General features: G+C 40.3%; 1 protein-coding gene and 1 long non-coding RNA gene across 3 annotated transcripts in view; one reads left to right on the plus strand and one right to left on the minus strand.

The window, feature by feature from the left end:
• Nucleotides 1-5,189: 5,189 nt before the first annotated feature.
• Nucleotides 5,190-20,988, minus strand: LOC309610010. Its single transcript, XR_014233698.1, has 2 exons — nucleotides 20,884-20,988; nucleotides 5,190-5,473 (listed from the first exon to the last, which is right to left on the minus strand). It is a non-coding gene; the product is annotated as an uncharacterized lncRNA (long non-coding RNA).
• Nucleotides 20,771-21,999, plus strand: part of RESF1 (retroelement silencing factor 1) — a 32,073-nt gene continuing 30,844 nt past the window's right edge. The window contains exon 1 of one of the 2 annotated variants that reach the window (XM_082352044.1): nucleotides 20,771-20,907. The gene's annotated coding sequence lies outside the window, so the exon portion shown is untranslated. Of the gene's footprint in view, nucleotides 20,908-20,981; nucleotides 21,000-21,999 lie in introns of those variants that run through there. The other variant, XM_082352045.1, reaches the window with a different exon arrangement.

Genomic DNA, 21,999 nt, shown 5'->3' on the forward strand with positions numbered 1-21,999 from the left:
TTCCGGCCTTAGCCAGGCAAGATGATAACCTCTTGTATGACTTATCTCACAACAGGAGGTCCTGATAAAGAAGGCCATGCTGCTGCTGATAACTGACCAGAATTCAGGAGGGGCCGGAAGGAGGAAGGAGGAGACGTATGTCCTGCCAACCTCCCAGAAGCTGTCATGCTGGAATCCATCATGGCTGAGAGATGTGTGAGCCGCCAGGAAGGACCCTGAGTCAGACCAAATATGGATACAAGCAAGATGACTGGCCAGAGACAACACAGAAACTAACCCCATCTCCATAAACCCTGAGATTGCGAGTCACGTGGCAGAGCAGTTCTCCTGGGTTCCCTTACCCTGCTGCTCTCTGCCCAGGTGTCCCTTCCCAATAAAGTCTTTCACTTTGTCAGTATGTTTGGCTCCTTTGACAATTTATTTCCGAGTGTTAGACAAGAGCCTACTCTTGGGCCCTGGAATGAGTCCCCCTTCCTGCAACAGAACTATGCTGATTGGGCACAATATCCTTCAGAAAAGCTAACTTCCAGTCTTATGAGGTTCTTGGGAAGTAGTTTTCTAGTAGTTTTATTGATTATAGAGAGGCAAGAGTGGGTTTACATTGGCTTTACAAATGTGGCTTGTGCTAGTTACAGAGATGAGAGTGGGTTATTCTGGCAAGACTTGCTGAGTAGCTGATTTTCAGGGACACTGGGCTGTCTCGGATTGGTCAGCTTCCAAAGGCATTTTCACAAAAACAAATTGATTTAAGAGGGTTACTTGTTACCATGGCTATGAAACTATCAATCTCTCCTAGGAGCATATTTTTAATATTCAGCGCCATATTAAAGATATTAAGCTTTAGTCATGTTGTTTACATTTTGTTTTCATTTTGTCTTTTAATTTGGAGACTCTTCAAATGTAAAAATCTACAGTTTGTCAGATTTCCTTGTCTTATTTATTTTTATTTTTATTTTTTGGCCTTGCCCCGCAGCTTGCAGGACCTTAGTTCCCCAACCAGGAATCAAATCCATGCCCCCTGCAGTGGAAGTGTGGTGTCCTAGTCACTGGACTTCCAGGGAATTCCTTCCTTGTCTTCTTATGCTTCCTATATTTTTATTTATTTATTTTTAATTTGCATATGTTTAATGGTTATTTAATAATACCCTTTTTTTCTTTTTTTTTCTGTATAGCTTTATTAGAGTATAATTGCTTTACAATGCTGTGTTAATTTCTGCTGTACAACAAAGTGAAGCAGCTATATGTATACATATAGGTCATCACAAAGCACTGTGCTATACAGCAGCTTCCCACTAGCTATCTATTTTACATTTTGTAGTGTATATGTGTCAATGCTACTCTCTCACTACGTCCGTCCCAGCTTCCCATTCCCCCCCATGTCCTCAGGTCCATTCTCTATGTCTGCATCTTTATTCCTGCCCTGCCACTAGGTCCATCAGTACCATTTTTCTAGATTCCATATATATGTATTAGCATATGGTATTTGTTTTTCTCTTTCTGACTTACTTCACTCTGTATGACAGACTCTAGGTCCACTCACCTCACTACAAGTAACTCAATTTCATTCTTTTTTATGGCTGAGTAATATTCCATTGTATATATGTGCCACATCTTTAACCATTTATCTGTTGATGGACATTTAGGTTGCTTCCATGTCCTGGCTATTGTAAACAGTGCTGCAATGAACATTGTGGTACATGTATCTTTTTGAATTATAGTTTTCTCAGGGTATATGTCCAGTAGTGGGATTGCTGGGTCATATGGTAGTTCTATTTTTAGATTTTTAAGTAATCTCCATACTGTTCTCCATAGCAGCTGTATCAATTTGCATTCCCACCAACAATGCAGGAGAGTCCCCTTTTCTCTACGCCCACTCCAGTGTTTATTGTTTCTAGATTTTTTGATGATGGCCATTCTGACTGGTGTAAGGTGATACCTCACTGTGGTTTTGATTTGCATCTCTCTAATGATTAGCGATGTTGAGCATCTTTTCATGTGTTTGTTGGCAATCCGTATGTCTACTTTGGAGAAATGTCTATTTAGGTCTTCTAACGATTTTTGGATTAGGTTGTTTGGTTTTTTGATATTGAGCTGCATGAGCTGCTTGTATATTTTGGAGGTTAATCCTTTGTCTATTGCTTCATTTGCAAATATTTTCTCCCATTCTAAGGGCTGTCTTTTTATTTATTTATTTATTTATTTGGCTGTGTTGGGTCTTCGTTTCTGTGCGAGGGCTTTCTCCAGTTGTGGCGAGTGGGGGCCACTCTTCATCGCAGTGCGCGGGCCTCTCACTGTCGCGGCCTCTCTTGTTGCGGAGCACAGGCTCCAGATGCGCAGGCTCAGTAATTGTGGCTCACGGGCCTAGTTGCTCTGTGGCATGTGGGATCTTCCCAGACCAGGGCTCGAACCCGTGTCCCCTGCATTGGCAGGCAGATTCTCAACCACTGCGCCACCAGGGAAACCCTAAGGGCTGTCTTTTTGTCTTTTCTATGGTTTCCTTTGCTGTACAAAAGCTTTTAAGTTTCATTATGTCCCATTTGTTTATTTTTGTTTTTATTTCCATTACGCTAGGAGGTGTGTCAAAAAGTATCTTTCCTATCTTTTTAGTTTAAAATCTTTCACTACTCATGACATGTGATGAGGAATTTTCCACTTTTTATCATTAACTCTCATTTTCAAAGCAACTCTTTATATTGATTTGTAATAGTTTCATGTCTCCATATCTTGCTTCCTCTAAAATTCCAAGTTCCATGAGTTCAGGGTGTATATCAGTTTTTTCCCTCCACAGCACATATTATGGTATATGTGAGGTATGTGAGACTGCAGTGTGAAGCCTGGGATGAAACAGGAGTATGTAATTAAGACTGAGAGATGATAGACTATCTAGTGGTGTAAGAGTTAGTAAACATTGATGGAAATCAAGGACAAGTTGGATGTGGGAAAAGATTCAGGAAGAGGTACCTGTGGATCCAAATTTGATAGAACTCAAATTGTCAACAAAACTTGTTCTCTTGGGCAACACAAATTTCTATCATATTAAAAAAATAATAATTCTTCCCTTTATTTGACATTAGTTCAGTAGATTGGAAATAGTGGAGTCCTCTTGTGGGATCTTAGTTAGGGGAGATGATTAAGCATAAAGACTGGTCTTGTAAAAAAACCCCTAACAACTGAACTTAATAAATGCCCAGGGAAGATTAGAAGACTGAGGACTCAGGTGGTAGCTTTATTTAAATGGCTACTTCTGAACTTAGCAGACAAAAGTAACCATAATTATTGTGCTTCCTCTAGGGTGGTCCCTAAAGGTGCATAAATCCCCAAGCCACACCTAGTACATCCCTACGGGTAATCAAAATCACAAGGTGTTTTCCTTCCCCCAAAAGATTCTCAAATAATTCTGTGAATGTCATACTAAGTTAAAAGGCAGAAGGGCCTACATCTGAACCTCCTATTATGTGAGGTAATAAATTTCCTCATGATGATGAAAAAAAGGAAAGGGAGGGAGGGAGGAAGGAAGGGAAGAGAAAAGGAAAGAAACAAAGAAAGAAGGAAGAGAAAAGGGAAGGAAAGAAAAGAGACACAAAGAGGAAAAAGCAAATAGCTTAGAAATGAAAAGTCACATTCAATTACTTGACAGATGTGAAGGAGAGAAGCCTAGGGTCTGGGTTTCCTTGAGAAAAGTGCTCTGCCAGTTATAGGCTAATTGTAAAATGCTGTGGTTTTGACATGCAAAGATATCTGGAAGCCACCTAGTTCAAGTCCTTGAATTTTTAAAGAAAAAAATCAAATGCTCAAAGGTTAAATCACTTACTAAAGTTAGTACCAGAGTTGGAACTATAATTGAGATCTTCTGATTCATAAACTAATGGTATGTTCTTTACAATATGCTTCATTATACACTCCAACCTCAACAGCTAATGGGTAAGAGAGCACAAACTCAGATAAACAAAAATGTGTAGCTCCATGTTAATGATTCTGCATGAGATGATCTCTCTGGATGAATTCCTGAGAATGTAATTAACATTTCCCAGGAGTACTAAAGTCATATTTTCAATTCCTTATGCACCTCACATGATCAAATTTTGCTAGGCCCTAGGAAGAAGATAAATCACTTATGGATGGCTCTGATAAATATATCCTTCTTTTTTATCTTTTTTTTTTTTTTGGCCATACCTCATGGCATGTGGGATCTTAGTTTCCCAACCAGGGATTGAACCTGTGCCCCGGCAGTGGAAGCGTGGTGTCTTAACCACTGGACCGCCAGGGAAGTCCCAACAATTATTGAATCACTCATTATTTCTTAATTAAACTAGATCCCTCAAGTAATCAAATTCTCCATTGTCTTGACCTGGGCTTGATGAAAAGTTCTGAGTTACAAAATTAATTTATGGAATATATAACAGTTTGTTGTGAATGCTTTCAAATTTTTAGTTATCAATGTTTTTGTAATTGAAGTTGTCTACCAAGAGCTCTCAGAATGGATAGACTTCAGTACTGTAGCCAGGAATAACATAAATACTGTATAGAAAAAACTCAGGATAGTGGTGATAGTTGTACATCATTGTGGATGTACTTAATGACACTAAATTTTACACTTAAAACGGTATGTTTTTGTTATATATATTTTACCACATATATTTTTCTTTTACGTGTATAGAAAAAAGAAGAAATCAGAAAACATAATGGAAAAATCTTCTTTATAACAGTAAGAGAAACTAGACTATCTAAGAAGAAAATCATAAAACTGTTTAAAGAGGCATAAAAGAACACGAGGATAAATGGAGAGATTTACTATGTTCCTGGATTGGAGGACTCAATGTCAAAAAAACCAAGGAAGTTCTCCAATTTACCTATGCATTCTATGTAATGCAAAGGAACACTTAATAGAATTTATATACACATATACTATAGATAGACAGACACACATACACATGTACAAACATTGATTCTATATTATCAATTATCTGGAATGAATAATTCAATGAGTAGTATTGTGAAAAGTGACTAGCTGTCTGGAAAGTGATAGTTGAACTCCTACACCAAAATTAATTCCAGGTGGATCAATAAAAACAAAGAAAATCTAGACCTTCCTTCTACAAATGTACTAAAATCTTAAACAGGCATCACATTGATGATGCTGAAATTTGGCCTCTGTACACCGGTATCAAATTGAATCTTGGAGACAGAGCTCTGGGTGAAGTAGAAAAGAATAGCTTTATTGCTTTGCCAGGCAAAGGGGGCCACAGCGGGCTAATGCCCTCAAGACTGTGTGTCCCATCTCAGGGAGTGGGGGTTGTGAGGAGTTTTATAGTCAGGGGGCAGGGTTGCTGATAAGGATCAGGGTGCATCCACGGCCTGCATTCTTTCATTCTAGAGATCTTCTGGCATCAGGTGGTCTGTGATCTGTGGTTCTTGAGGCTATTGAACTGTGACCTTCTCTCTGGAACATCTTCTATTGGTGATGGTTTCAGTTCTGCAGAAAAACTCAAAGATATTCTTATGTATATACCTTGAGGAGAAACCAGGACCCTGCCCCAAGGCTGCACTATTGTTTCTTGACTGCTCCTCCCTGTCTCTGCATCCCCTCCCTTCCCTGATTAGCAACTGTTTGAACCTACCCTTTGGAATTCAGAGAAGGGAACACAGAAGGACTTTTGTGCCCAGGAGCCCCACGTGTCCTGCCCAGTTTCAACATCAAACAGAAATTTCAGGAGGAGGGATGGAGTGGGAATTTGGGGTTAGCAGATGTAAGGGTTTATATATAGAATGGATAAACAACAAGGTCCTACTGTATAGCACAGAGAACTATATTCAATATCCTATGATAAACCATAATGGAAAAGAATACAGAAAAAAAGTATATATATCTGAATCACTTTGCTGTATAGCAGTAATTAACACAACATTGTAAATCAACTATACTTCAATAATAAATAAATTAAATAAACAGAAATTCTAAAAAAAAATAGGTAAAAATGCTAACAGTTCCCATAATAATCAGTAAAACTACAGTAAGTTATGTCTATATACCCACCAGAATGACTGAGTTTTAAAAGGTTGATAAAACCACGTATTGGTGAGAAAGTTGGCAACAGGAAGCTTTATGCCCTGCTGTTGGGAGTGTAAACTGATACAACTTCTTTGAAAAACAGTTTGGCATTGAACATACCCAATGACTCCAAACTTCTACTCCTATCCATTCAAAAGAATATAATTTATTAATAAAAAAGAATATCTGGAGGAGTAGATTCACATAAATAACGTACTTTGAATAGAAGAATAAACATAAGGGATATGCTCTCCCAGATATCAAAATATAAAGCTATTAAACATTGTCATATTAAAGCAGTTATAGAGAAATGAGTCATTGAAAAAGAAGAAAGCTCAGAAATAGACTCAAGGAGATATATAGATAGATAGGTAGATAGATATTTATCTAATCTATGTTTCAAAAATAAATAAATAAATAAAAGAAAATAAACAAATTTTATATATATATATATATAAAATAACCTAAATTTTCATTTCAAATCAGTGGGAAAAGATGAGCTATTCAATAAGTGGTGTTTGTTTTGATGAAAAAGATGCTTACATTACATCAAATAATAAATACTTTGGGTGGGGAAGATTTAAAAATTTAAACAAAGTTGTAAGGTTACCAAAAAAATATTTTAGGGAAATACCTTTATAATTTTGAAGTGACAAGTATGTGTGTGTGTGTGTGTGTGTGTGTGTATGAATAAATATATACCTTAAATATACATTATATACATATACATTTATGTATAAATATATGTAATATATACATATATTACATATACATATACATATGTAATATATAAATATATACATTTAAAGAAAAATTTTCCCAAACTTAGAGTTTGAGTGATAATAGCTTGATTTTTTAATGCATGACAGAACATTTACTAAGTCTGTTTGCTCTAACGTGACACTCTTGGGAAATACCATATATTTGACAACCATAAACAACTGATGTAGATGCAGAAAGCCTACTGTTCTGTAAGATGAGAAGTTTACTTGTAAACTTGGTAAGTTGTTAGGATGCTTGCCGCCTGGTAGAGATGTTATTACCAAATGTGACAGGTCTTTATTGCTCTGAAAAAGTTAACCACTCATAACGAATTTAGCAATCTTATTCGGTGTTTCTTTCCCCTCTGACTATATAAGAATCTGTTCTTCAAATGCTTCTCAAATCAACTCTTTTCTTACCTGTTGGTTACTTTACAATGAAGCCAAATCAAGTCTCTGTACCCCGGCACCAAATTAAATCTCTGAGACATAGTTTTGGATGAAGTAGAAAAGAATAGCTTTATTGCTCTGCCAGGCAAAGTGGGCCACAGCATGCTAATGCCCTCAAAACTGTGTGTCCCCACCTGGGGGGGTAGTGAGAAGTTTTATAGTAATGGTTCAAAGAGGGTGGGCGTGATCAGCTCATGGACATTCTTCTGATTGGTTGGTGGTGAGGTAAGTGGGAGTCAGCATCAACCTTCTTGTTCCAACTGGTCTGGGGTCTACATGTTTGTGGGCAGCATGCAGATAACTTCTTTCACCTGGTAGGGGTTTCAGTATCTGCAAAACAGCTCAAAGATATTGCTATGTATATACCTTGAGGGGGAACCAGGACTCTGCCCCAAGGCTGCACTATTGTTTCTTGACTGTTCCTCCTTTGTCTCCCCTCCCTTCCCTAATTAGCAATTGTTTGAACCTTCCCCTTGGAACTCAGGGGAAATGGAGGCTGAATGAAACCCTATTTCCTTCATCAAGAAACGGGGGACACAGAGGCATAGCCAGCTGGTGAAGAATCTCATCTTGTTGCCTTAAAGAAATGGGGGACACAGAAAGGCCCAGGAGCCCCACAGGGGCTCAGTTTCAATGATTCAATAAAACTTAGATGTGTACTAACAAATCTATCAAAGAATTTTGTCCTTTGATATAATTGTATGTTCACAGAAAAGGCCCTGGAACGATATGGACAGAAGAAATTGGACAGCAATTATTTCTGAGGATGGAAGTTGGAAATTGAATTTTTATAACATTTCTGCATTACTTTTGCATTTAAAAAAAATTCTGACTGGGCTTCCCTGGTGGCGCAGTGGTTAAGAATCCACCTGCCAATGCAGGAGACACGGGTTCGAGCCCTGGTCCGGGAAGATCCCACATGCCATGGAGCAACTAAGCCCATGCGCCACAACTACTAAGCCTGCGCTCTAGAGCCTGTGAGCCACAACTACTGAAGCCTGCGCGCCTAGAGCCCGTGCTCTGCAACAAGAGAAGCCACCGCAATGAGAAGCCCGCTCACCGCAGTGAAGAGTAGCTCACCGCAACTAGAGAAAAGTCCGCATACAGCAATGAAGACCTAGTGCAGCCAAAAATAAATAAAATAAAATTAATTAATTAATTAAAAAAAATTCTGACTTAAAAACATATTATGTCTAAGTGAAAGTAAAGAAAGCAGAATGATCCATGAACTCTGTTCACCACTAGAGAAATGATTTAGCAAACTATGGTACCTCTATTCCTTGGAAAAATATTCCATCATTAAAATTATGATTTTGAAGATTATAACATGTAAAACTATTTTTTTGTGTGTGGCCGTACCACGTGGCTTGTGGGATCTTAGTTCCCCAACCAGGGACTGAACCTGAGCTCTCAGCAGTGAACGTGCAGAGTCCTAACCACTGGGCGGCCAGGGAATTCCCTGAAACTATTTTTTTAAGAAAACAAAAACTATGCATAGAAAAGAAAGCGTATGAGGAAAAACATCACATTGAAGAAAAATTAATGAATTTCTCTATGGGAGAAATAGAGAATTTTATTCAAGCCAACCTGAAGATTATAACCCAGGAGACAGATGGTCTTTCAGAAAACTCTGAGGACGGTTCCACTTGCTACAAGTAGAAGTCACAATTATATACATTTTGGACACAAAGGATTGGCCATCAAAATGACACGCTGACATTTTACATAAAGGTCACCAAGGATACATAGTCTAGATCTACAGGTACCAAGAGTGCAACAGGTCACCATGACTCCTCACAGCATTAGGAAAAGAATGTTATCTTCTGAGGAGTTATGTTTCTGGAGTCAGAAGAAGGAAAAAAAAAAAAATTGATCTTTATGGTTGAGCAGACATTCCCACCTTTGAGGAGGTCTGGTTAATGTATAACGCAGATGCACGTTGCACATTAGTGGGGGTCCAAGGCAGGTAGGGAATATGTTCTGCTTATATTTTCTTATCCTGTCTTAAAACATGAATTTTATTCCATTAACCAGTATATTAATGATTATATTTGAGTAATAGGTTATTAATAATATTTTATTTTATTTTTCAGGATTTTCCTCATTGTCTAATGAGCATTTATTATTTTTTATAATGAGGAAAATGTTGGTACAAACAAAACACAGCATATTTCAGCATGCCCTGACTCTTCTTTTAAGATGTGTGATGCAATAGGTTGGCCTCTTGTGGCTTTTACAAAAACTTGTAGTTTGTGTTCCTCCCCATACCTAAGAATTTTACCTCACATAATGAGTATTTGATAGTTGTGTTTTGTAAAGGAGGGCAAGTTAACACTTTAAACTGTGATTGAATTACATAGACAGTAGGTCTCTTGCAAGTTTTAACTAGGAAGACAACATTTCTGTACTGTGTTGTTAAGCAAAGCAACTTCTTCAGATGGTCTATTTGGAAAACAATCCATTTTAACTTAGACAGTGAGAGGAAAAACCCTACCCTCTTAGGTTTATTGCCTGGAGGTGTGCTAATTAAACTAACAAAAGACAGATTAACAGGGGAAAAGGCACTCTTTTTTTGTTTGTTTTTTTAATGTGCATAAGAGTTCACAGAAAAGAAGTGCAACTCAAAGAAGAAAAGCTTATATGCCCTTTCAACAAAAGAAAGGGGGTTTGGGCTTCAAGGGACAAAAATGGTAAGGAAGTGAAACTAATGGAACATAAGGGCTATTTCAGCAAGAATTTGTTTATGCAAATTGACACTTCCCTACCTGTTGGAGTGGGGGTGTGTGTGGAAGTGATTCTTAATGTCTCAGCTCAAAATAATCCTTCTGTTAATGTGGCATATTTGGAGGTGGCATATTCTGATCCCTTTCAAACTGCTGTCCTACAAAATAAAACCAGTTATTTTACCGGTATAATGGGTTTATTCAGGAATAGCAGAGGGATTGCAATTAGAGAAAAGAAAGCTGTAACAAAAACCATAGACAAGCCCAATTAGCAAAGGAGGGGGAAGTTACTTTCTAGAGAAAGAAGAGGAAGTTGGGAGGCATTTTTTTAAAAGATTTATGTATTATTTATTTATTTAACTTATTTTTGGCTGTATCGGGTCTTAGTTGCGGTACACAGGATCTTCGCTGAGGCTTTGAGGGATCTTTCGTTGCGGTGCGTGGACTCTTCGTTGTGGTGTGCGGGCTTCTCTCTAGTTGTGGCACATGGGTTCCAGGGCGTGTGGGCTCTGTAGTTTGCGGCTAGCAGGCTCTAGCTGAGGCACAAGAGCTCAGTGGTTGTGGTGCGTGGCCTTAGTTGCCCCGCGGCATGTGGGATCTTAGTTCCCTGACCAGGGATTGAACCTGTGTCCCCTGCATTGTAAGGTGGATTCTTTACCACTGGACCACCAGGGAAGTCCCGGGAGGCGTCGTTTTGAACAAAAGTCCATTGGAGGAAAGTGAGAGTCAAGGTGGCCCAGCTTTTCCCATTGGCCGGGCTTGTTGCTGCACAAAAGAAATCTTCCTGTTGAGGTCTGTAATTGATGCTTCCTGTTGGGTTGTAACTGATGACAAGTGGTAGTGCATGAGGCCTCCCCATTCTGGCCTCTTAATTACATTTTAAATGAGGTTTCCTTTATTCTGTTTCAGAAAACAAAAATGAATAGTCAAAATACTTATGGGGTAAAAAAAAATCACCATTCTGCACACAGAATTTATTGCTGTGCAGAGTTTATGCTCTTCGGGGAGTTAGGATGGCCCAGCAGTTATGAGGAGAAACTCTCAATTGCCCAGCTTTTCGTATTCTAGTAGCGTGCTTTGGGCAAATTTATTAATCTCTTTGAGCTCAATTTGTTTACCTGGAAAACAGTATTGTAGTGAAGATCAAAAGAGATAAGGCACACTTAGTGAAATGTCTGGCACATAGCAAACAATGAATGCAGCAAATATAATTTTATGTTCCTCCTTAGAAGATGCTTTTTTCATAAGTGTACTGACTTCTTGTATCAAGCAGCGTTTGATAGGAGAGGCAGAAACACCATGAATAATTGAATAAGAAATTTATTATAGGCATTAGACCTTAGACAATTATGGTAGCTGATTGAGAAGTCTGTGCAAGGCTATTGGCTCTCTACTGTGTAGGGCCTTGAGTCATCCAGGCTGGTAATCAGGGAAGCTGGATGTAAAGTAAGGACGAGCAAGAACTAGAATCCATAAGGATAAACTAGAAACCACAAGGATAAACCATGATGTTGAGTGAACTACAGGAGAAGTTGGTGCCCTTCACCATGGAACTACCCATGCATATGGCCCAGGACTAGGAAAAGCTGAATGAGGAGATATGGGGTGTGCTTGGGGAACTATGGATTGGTACCACTGTACCCCCAGAAGGTGTGTTAGCAGATCAGTAACAATATATGCTCATTATGACAATGCCTGACACCCTATACTGACTTTCAGTGTGAAAAAAATGAGAGCTGCTTCACTTAGGCCTTCCAAAAAATGTTCATACTTCTCCTGTGGCCAACTGTAACTCAGAATCATGCAGGAAAAGAAATTCTGGGAAAGTTAGTTTGAATTTAGCTATGCTGACATAATACAAAGACATCATACTACTTGTATTGTTTATGATCCTGTCTACTTTAGTCTGAAACTGAAAACTTGGAGGAAAAAATATACCATAGCATTCAGAATTCTTTTATTTTGAAATTTGGGGTCTTCTAATAGCAAAAACAGTTATCTTCTCTGTTCTATTTAATGAATTTGTGGTGAAGAAAACAAATATTATTTACTTCAAAAAATGTAAGTTTTCTTTTTCTTTCTTTCTTTTTTTTTTTTTTTTTTTTTGGTCATGCTGAGTGGCTTATGTGATGTCCCCTGACCAGGGATTGAACACGGCCCCGCCAGTGCAAGCCCAGAGTCCTAACTACTAAGCCACCAGGGAACTCCCTAAACATGTAATTTTTAATGACTTATGTATCACATCACATAATTTGTTTAGCAAAGGACTGTCAAACTCTTGTGCAGATTTGGCCTCTGGAAGAGGGTTGGATCCAAGCAAATCTGAGTGGGTTGTGTCAGCATGTCTAGCTTGATTGCCTCCTTGTTTGGTACTCAACTAGTTCCCGTCCACAGATGGCTTTAATTATGGACAATTTAAAGGAGTTTCTAAGAAGTCAGAGTGAGGCAGGTAAATTCCCAAATAAGCCTATGACAGTTATGAGGTTTGCCTTCCATTGAATGAGGCAGAAAAGTGGTGGGGTCTAGAGTATTCCTGCAATGGATGAAATATGGGCAGGGAGAGAGGAGATGAGTTTTTAGGAAGTCAATCGAGAGACAGAAAAATGCTATGTATTTTCATCAAAAATAAGGTCTGAACAGCACCATGGACCATGAGGTTAAATGCAGCTACTAAGGCTAAGTAACCAGCTGCTGCCATTGCACCCAAACAAGGTAGATGGGCTTTTGCTATGGGGTCAAAATGAGGGGATATAATCAATGGGTCTCTGATTCCATTATGCTGTTGTTAAGACCCCTAGAGTCTGTCCTGATTTTTTTATACAAATAGAAAGAAACATTTATGATAATTATGGAGTCCAAGAGTAGTGAATCTATTCAGGGCAAGGATTCAGGTGTGTCAACTAGTTAAGATCATACAAAGGAGCAGCCAGTATAGAAAGTCAGGAATCCAATGTCTACAATATCCCATGAGTCAAGAACTCTTCTAAATTATGCTTTGGTTATTAGCCAGGTAAAGTTATGAAGAACTTCCACTCTCAGAAGGGAAAGAGACTTTCCATTTTGTATGACGATGTCATGACCAGCATAATGCACTTTGGTCTGAAAATTGGAGTTTATCCTTTGAAAAGTTATGTCCCTCATTTGCTAATACTGTCAGCAGGTGGAGGGAATCAATTCTTCAAGACTTTCTATCTGGAGAGCATAACAAAAGAAGTACACAGTATATTGGGTAGGAAAAACCCGAACAAACTTTTTGGCCAACCCATTATTAGCGTTTCCCCATCTCTGTGTCTCATAAAAAGATGAACTAACTGGTAGAGATCGGAGATTCCATACTATAAATTTCTAAGATGACTGTAAATTCTTCAGTAAATTTCCCTCTTTCCTTAGGAGGATTCATAAAGTTCTTAACTACATTAGGCAAACCTGATCTTGACCAAAGTCTATGTACTTATTTATTAAAAAAAAATTTTTTTTTTGGCCACACCTTGTGGCCTGCGGAATCTTAGTTCCCTGGCAAGGGATCCAAACTGCGCCCCCTGCAATGCAAGCAGGGAGTCAACCACTGGAGTGCCAGGGAACTCCTTGACCAAAGTTTAAAGGTATAAGGCCAGCAAGCTTGGTCATCATTTTTACCTATGTTATAAGACATTATGAAGGTACATTGTTTAGTGAAAGGGGTATGTTTAAGAAGGAGCAATGGAGAACAGGGAAGAGGATCTAGGGAAGGTACAGGAAGAAGAGGATGAACAGAATAAGGAGGAGGAGGAAGGTAAGGTACAGGGGTCAAGGAGGAAAGTCAATCTAGGGTTGGATCAGGAGAGGGAGAAGAGATTTTAAGGTTGGATTTTAGATCCTCCACATTGTTATTAGCCTTTCCTGAGGCATCATTAATGGCAGGAACTTTAGAGTTTTCTTTTAGGGGGCTCTTCATGCTGTTGCCGGACTCAATGGGTCCGTCGGTTGGGGTGCATAGTCAACGAACATGCCAAGTACTTTTGATCAAAGCAGAAGCATTTATTACTTGTGACAAGTAAGGAGGCAGGGAGATAGATAGCTCTCAAAGCACTGTCTCTCTGAACAGCAAGATAGGGAAGTTTTAAGCTAAGGGCACATGCATATTCAGGAAAGGACGAGTGCAATCTTCTATGTAGAGGTGGAGTTCTAGATGCGCTTGCCAGTGCGACCATAGGCTCAGACGTTGCTGTTCAAAACATGGTGTCAATCCCCACCCTTAGGGTGGAGGTTTTAGCGTTAAAATGAGGCAGAGGTTACTCTAGGTTGACAAAATCCAGGCACCTAATTGAGTGAAGTCAAGAGGGTCAGCAAAGGTCAGCATCATCAATTCTTAGGCTCCACTTAGTCTGGTGGTTGAGTGCTCCAGGGGGTTTGGATCCTGAAAAACAGCTCAAGAATGTGCTTTAGGCTGATCTTTACCTTTGAAACAGAACTGGGAGTCTTTATGACTGATTTATTATCTTTGCTATGGTTGCTTCTCTTTCTTGATAATAGTCGTTTGTTCCTACATTCTTTGTTCCTTTTGAAATCATTAATTTCTGAGACATATTCTTTGTTTCCACAGGAAGACCTAGGAAACCATAGTTTACCTTTCCCCCAATCATCAGTAAACAGAACATAGAGGGGTTCTGAAATAAACTTGTCCAGTGCATGTTACCATTTCTCTTATTGCCTGGTATTCTACTTCTGCAAGATATGATATAATCTGGTTTAACCCCATTCCCTTCCTTACTACTGTCTTACTAACAATGCCCATTTGAAAATGCAGGTGATTGAATTTTTGGAATCTTTCAATCATTTGTGTCTAAGGTGGCAAGCAAATGAATTATCTTATTCATATCCCAAGTTCCCCAGAATAACCACTGAAGATCTAAAGTGTCCTTGGTAAGATCCTACCAGAGCTTCCAACATTTAGTGCTATTCACCCCCACAACTTTGATCTCATTTTCAAATGACAAGAGCAGACAAGAATAAGTGGGCCAGGAAAGCATCTTGGAACTACGAGCCCAGTTCATCTGTGAGAACCCAGAATAATGAAAACAAATCAAGTGGCTTGCACCACAGACAATAAAAAGAATAAATGTTTAGGTGGCTCTTCAACACAGAGAGCAGGTCAGGAGCAGGGCTCACTGAAGCAACCAGTCCTTGCAATTTGAGGGGACATGAAAAGGGGTCTCGGGCATGTTCTGTTCTCCTTGATGTGGCTGGGGGCTGAGCAGCAGAGGGTCCAGTCCTGATTGGAATTTATTGGAGAAGGCTGGGTATGAGCAGTCTAACCTGTGAAACGATGGCATTTTAGCAGGAGGGGTCTGTTGAAGTGTGGCCAATTTGGGGAATAGATGGCCGAAGAGGGTTCCTTGGGAAATAGAGGAATAATTCTTGTGGATTGGTAGCCATTGTTTGGTCAAGAGGAATGGGGGGAGATAGGTAAGGGCTATGGTCATGTGCAAGAAGGGGTGAGGAGGAACCGCTGTGGAGACAAGGACATCAGAGGACCACTCATGTCCTTCAGTCTCTCACAACCTTCAATATCACCTTGGATATCCCACTGAGAATGAACAGACCTGACACAACTGGGCAGTCTTTAAAAGCCAGTTGAATTCATCCCCCTTAACCATGAATCTGAAAAGAATAGTAGCTTCAACAAAGAATGATTGATTAGCAGCATCCGGCCCCAAAACTCAAAGCTTTTAGCACCTGAATTGCTGAGCTATTTTCCTTTTTGATTGCTGAACCCTGTGGCTACCTTCTCACTTTTTGTTCTTTGTTTTCCAAATTGACCTTGAATTTTGTTTTCCAGTTGGTAATTCAACACACCAGATCTTTTTGACTGTTCAAATAATCACAACAATGAGATCACTTTACATAGATTGAGAAGTTAATACCCATTGTCAATGATAGAGAAAGAATAACTTTCTTGGCATTACTGAAAATAGTTATAGCCTTAAAAGGATGTAATCTGGCAATATCTGTTATGTTGAAATTACAGTTCAGCCTAGCAATTTTCCTCCTGGGAATCCTTCCAATACTTATGGATTGTTCACAAGTGGCAAAAATTGGAAATGAAGCGAGTTTCGTTAGGTAATGATGAATTTTAGGTAATTATTAAAAATGACTTAGAGCTATTACTGTAACTTGGAGGGACTGCTATGGCTTGTTGAATAAAGTAAGAATCAGAGAAGTGTGAACAATATTCTATTTAATAAAATGGTGAGTAAGATCTCTCTATACGTATATTAATATATGGTTAAATGAGCATGGAGAAAAGTACTAAAGTACACATGGATTAGGGGGAATTAGTGGTTTATCCTTATACCAATATCACACTTCTTGATTATTATATAGTACATCTTTTTTTTTTTTTAATTTATTTATTTATATTTGGCTGTGTTGGGTCTTCGTTCCTGTGCGAGGGCTTTCTCTAGTTGCGGCAAGCGGGGGCCACTCTTCATGGTGGTGCGCGGGCCTCTCACCATCGCGGCCTCTCTTGTTGCGGAGCACAGGCTCCAGACGCGCAGGCTCAGTAGTTGTGGCTCACGGGCCCAGTTGCTCCGCGGCATGTGGGATCTTCCCAGACCAGGGCTCGAACCCGTGTCCCCTGCATTGGCAGGCAGATTCTCAACCACTGCGCCACCAGGGAAGCCCCTATATAGTACATCTTTAAATCAGGTTGTGAAAGTCCTTTTTAACTGTTCTTCTTCAGGATTGTTTTCATTGTCCTCGGTCTGAACCTGCATTTCCAGGTTCCGGTCTCCAATTATTCCCCTTCTTGTCAAATCCAAAGGGTATTTTCCAGTTTATTCTTACCTGGTCTTTAACAGGACTGAAGGTTTTTTACTCACGTGAACTGCTCTCTTTCTCTGCCTCTGTGATATCATTCTCCTAGTTTTTCTTCTGTCTTTCTGGCTATTCCCATGTCTCTTTAAGGCGTATCTTCCTCCCTTGCCATTGAACATTGGAGATTTTCAAGACTTGGTCTGGATCTTTCCTCATTCTACACTTCACATAAATGAGTACTGTTTCATAACCAGAGCTTTAATCAATTTATAAAAGATAGAACTTTACTTCTCTCTCAGTAATAGTCTAGGTGGTCCCTGCTGGTGGAGAGCTCTTCTTTACAGAACTTTCAGGACCTGGTTTACTTCTGTTTTGTTCCTTAAACATTCCCTTGGGCAGAGGTTATAACCTGGAGTCCATTATATTGGTTTTCTGTTGCTGACACAACAAATTACTACAAACTGAGCTGCTTGAACAACACCTCCTTATTATCTCACAGAGTTTTGTTTTCAAGCTCATTCAGGTTGTTGGCATAATTTATTTCCTTCTCATGCTTTCCATGTGGCCGTCTCTATATTTAAGCCAGCGACAGTTGAGCCCTTCTCATGCTTTCATTCTCAGACTATCCCCTGTACCACATCTCTCTGGCTTCCTCTCCTATCTTCATCTTCTGGGTTTTAAGGTTCATATGATTATGCTGGGCCCACCAAGACCCAGATAATTCAGGCTAAATTGCCTATTTTAAGGTCAGCTGATTAGTGATCTTAGTTATATCTGCAAAGTCCCTTTTGTATGTAAGTAACATAACCATGGAGTAACACCCGGAGGTGAAGGTCACAGGGGCCAAACTTATGCCTACCATATCCATGGATAGAATTCAGGAATACCATGAATTCGGATGGCAAAACAATTAACTCTATTTTCACTAACATTTTATTGAAATGTACCATTTCCTTCAATTATAAATGTTGGCAACAAAGACACAGAAATATAGCAGTATTAACAATAAATGTTTCACCATAAAAATCACAGGTAAGGTATTCTTATATTATGCAGATAATCTTGAAATGTCATTTATGTCCATCACTTCCAAAATCACAGTTGTTATTAGATCTGCTACTAGATCTTATTTATTTTGTTAATAAAGAAACACATATTATCATACCACACATTTGTTTTTTTTAATATTTTTATAACTTTCATACTGAATTAATTTCCTTTGTAATCTTATATATTTTATTTTAAGCATTCCAAAACATTATTCTAAGAAGGGGTCTATGGGCTCCACCAAACTGCCAAAGAGATTTAAAGCACCAGAAAAAAAAAGAATTCCTGCCTTCAGGAATAGTTTTCCTTTCTAAGATTGAAATTAGGTTACTGCCATTTCTATATTCCAATATAAACAAATAGAGAAAGAGGAATTTCAGGGTAAGACATTCCTTTAGGCAGAAGTTGCATACAACATTTTTGCTCATATGTCATTGTAAGAATGTGGCAATACTTAGCTGCAAGGGAGACTTGGGGAATGTATTCTCCAGTTAAGTGACCTTGTACCTAGCAGGAAGGAGAAACAGAATATAGGGGACAACCAAGAAAAGAAAAAGAAAACCAATGACCTCATTTACCTCTTAAATGAATAATGGGCATCTTTTGTACAAATTTCTTACTATAGACATGCTAATGATGTCATGCACTTTTCTAAAACATGTTTTATAAGTTTAGGAGTTAACAAGCCTGAGGCTAAGTATTATGCTCTTGAAAGATTGAGATAGCATCTATAGTCAAAGTAATTTGACTAAAGAGAGACTTTCTTTTGAATATTGTGAAACACAGGGAGAGGATTTGTAATTTATGATAGGGGACATAGCATAGAACAATCTAATCTTTTGGGGAATCTTTCCCCAGCCTGACCAGTCGGATAACAAGTTTCTTTGTTTAGCATACTGAATTATAAATACCTTAAAGAGAAGGCAACTTAAAGTCCAGCCCCTGATTAAACAACTTTCAGGTTCTAGAGATTGTGTCCTCCCCTTGCAAGTCTCCTTGCTGGTGACCCTTCAGGCCTGCTATATTGACAAATGTCAGTTGTACTTTAGGAGTGGTGGAAAGACCACACTTTTGGAAAATCAGACAAGCTTTATTCATCTAAAGGAGACAGGAGAAAGTCAGCACAAACAGGGGCAAGGATACACAGCAGAGAGATCAGCTGCTTCATTTCAGAATGAGTTGTAGCTTCCCAGGCATTAAATCTTGCTGGGCATTAAGCCTTCCTTAGGCTGTATAGGAGTGGGGTCCATGTCAGACTTTCTTGCAACAAAACTCCCTGTTTCTTGGGTTCACTTCTATTTGCTGACCTGTGTGGCTTAGGCTCTGGAAAACCCCTTATCTGAGCCAAGGACACCACCCCATGTTCTGGGAGCTGCTTTTAGTTATGTATTAGTTCATGTAACTATCTCAACGATCCTATGAGGTAAGTGTTAGTGTTATTTTCAATTTACAGATGAGAAAACTGAGCAGAGACAGGTTAAGTGATTTCCCCAAAGTTGTATGTCTAGTGAGTGCAGAGCCATGATCTACACCTCAAGAGGGCAAAGGACTACCCTGCCCTACATATTACAAGAACTAACCAACTCTGCCCTTTCTTATTCTTATTCACTCAGATTGGATTCCCTTGTTTACTTTGTTGACTTTAAAAATAAAAGTTATTTTACCAGCAAAAATGGGTTTATTCCGGAATAGCAGAGGAATTGTAACAGAGAAGAACAAACCTGATACCTTTAGCTCTAACCTTTGTGCTTTGTTGCCCCGTAGCCTGTGCTTAGTCATGCTGGTTCTGCACCTTTGTCCAAAAAAATGTTGCCTAGAGCCTGAAATGTACTTTATAGCGCATTCTCAAGGCTCTGCCTTCCAGGCTTGACCTTTAAAGGTATAAGACTTTTCATTTACATAGAGATAAACAGTTGCAGAACAAAGAATAACATTTGTCTTGTTGGAGGTTTACAGGAACATGGTGACCAGACCTTTGTGGACAGCTACAAGAACAAAGGATTCTCACATCCCCTCCAGGGTCTGGCCTGCACCAAGAAGTCTGCAACAACCAACCACACCCCTTCCCCCTTTAGTATTAAAAGAAGCCTGAATTCTGGCTCTGGTAAGATGTTTCTTTGGGACACTGGTCTGCCATCTTCTCCGACTGCTGCCTTTCTGAATAAAGTCGCTATTCCTTGTCCCAACACCTGGTCTCTCGATTTATTGGCCTGTCATGGGGCAAGCGGTATCAGTTTGCACTTGGTGACCGAATTGCAATTTGGGTCAAGCAAGCTATAGCAAAAGCCATAGGCAAGTCCAACAAACAAAGGAAAGTTACTTTATAGAGAAAAAGGAGGAATTTGGGAGGGGTTCTTTTGAAGGAAAGTGCATGGTGAAAAGTGAGGGTGATGACAGTTTCTCATTGGCTGAGTTGCTGGGGTAGTCTATTTCTTGTATGAACTGCAATGTACATCTTTGCTCTTTGGGGCCTGTAATTGACAATTCTTTCTGTAATTGACTGGGAGTGGTACTGTACTGCATGAGAGCTCCCCCTTCTGGCCTCCCAACTCTATTTTGGTGAGGTTTCCCTTTATTAATTTTCACAACTTTCTCCTGTAGAAATCCCCCAGCAAAAAGAGTCTATTTCATTTTCTTTGAGAAGGTTTCTCTGCGTTAATGGATGGTCCCACTTGTTAGAAATTTTCAGCCTGGAGTTAGACTTACTGAATTGGCAGTTTTGCAGGTGGTGCTTTTCAGTCCCTTTTTAACAGATCCTTCGAAAGAATCTGATGCAAGTTAAAGGTGGAGAGCCACTGCTGGAGTTTTCTTCCTCAGATACGTAAACTAGCTTTGCAAGTTTGGGAGATGACTGGGGGGCGGGGCTGGCCCCGGACGCTACTTCATCCGATCGGCACTAGGACCCCGGCGCCGGGGACCGGGTCTCGCAGCGGCCGTTGCGCCCGGGGCGGGGTTGTGCCGTTCCGGGAGCGGGGCCTCCAACTCGACCCGCCCCTGGAGGCGGACCCGAGTTGACTTAAACTCTGGGGCCGCGAGGCGCTGCGTTTTCCCCGCTCACCCTGGCTGGGTTGCGTTCCCGTTGGTAAGTGGCGGGGGCGGGGGGGGGCCTGGTTCCCGGCGGGCACTCGCACGTCTTCACTGGTCTTGGCGGGGCTGGGAGCACCGGGAGTCCAGGTGTCTGCGGGCGGGGGCTGGGCGTGTGGCGGCGAGCGCTTTTGTTCTGCGGAGGGGACAGAGTGGCGGCTGCGGGGGCTCCGGGGGCTCGGGCCTCGGGCCCGCGGTGAGCGCGCCCCGCTGGCCGCCGCCCAGAGCTGGGCGGGCCCGCCGGGCTCGGCTCGCTGCCCTCCCGCGGCGCGGGGCTGGCCCGGAGGAGCCGCGGACTCAGAGCCTGACCCAGAGGGCGGCGCCTCGCCGGGTGTTTTCTGTGGATCGTCTTACTCTTCACGGTAGAGGTCGCGGGTGCCGACTACGAGGACGCATTTTGTTAAACTCCAAGGCGATTGGTTAGGCTGGATGTGAGAGTGGCTTATGTTTTTATTGATTCCTGTCGCTGGCTTGAAAAAAAGATATTTGTTTTGCATTTATTTTTCTAGTGTTTTCTTCCTCCCCACCCCCATTATGCAGAACCTCCCGAAACAATTGCTTCGCTTGCATCTCCAAGTGGCCCGCGAACGATCTTGAGCCGGAGACGCTTTCTGTTCCTCTGCAATAGTTAGTCCCTCGAGGCATTTTTAAATGCACAAATGCGTACCGATTTTAGATGTTCTCGAGGGACGCGAATTCCCTAAGCAGATGACCTTAGGATCCAAGCTTACGGAGAATCGTTTCACTGAAAACAATTTGTAATACTTCTAATGCCTGTATTCAAAATAAAGAGAACAGCAAGGGATGGGGATGAGCTTGGGTGCATATAAATAGGCGGGTCGCAGAGCTTGTTTGGGGATTTTTCTGATTAATGCGTTAGCTGTAAACCACATTTAAGTTTTATTTAGTGTTATTATGCATGAGTTAAGGTTTTACTTATTTTTTTTACTGTACAGTTGGCTTCTCGTTTACTAATCCAATAAAGAATTAAAGTGTTGCTTAGCGTGATAAGATAATAGTGGCCCAGGAGGAGCGCACGTGAATTATCACTTAAAAAGTGAATGGTATTTTAAGGCAGACCCAGTTTCTG

Source organism: Balaenoptera borealis (assembly GCF_965194805.1).
Source record: "Balaenoptera borealis genome assembly, chromosome: 13".
In the NCBI taxonomy this organism is placed as follows: Eukaryota; Metazoa; Chordata; class Mammalia; order Artiodactyla; family Balaenopteridae; genus Balaenoptera; species Balaenoptera borealis.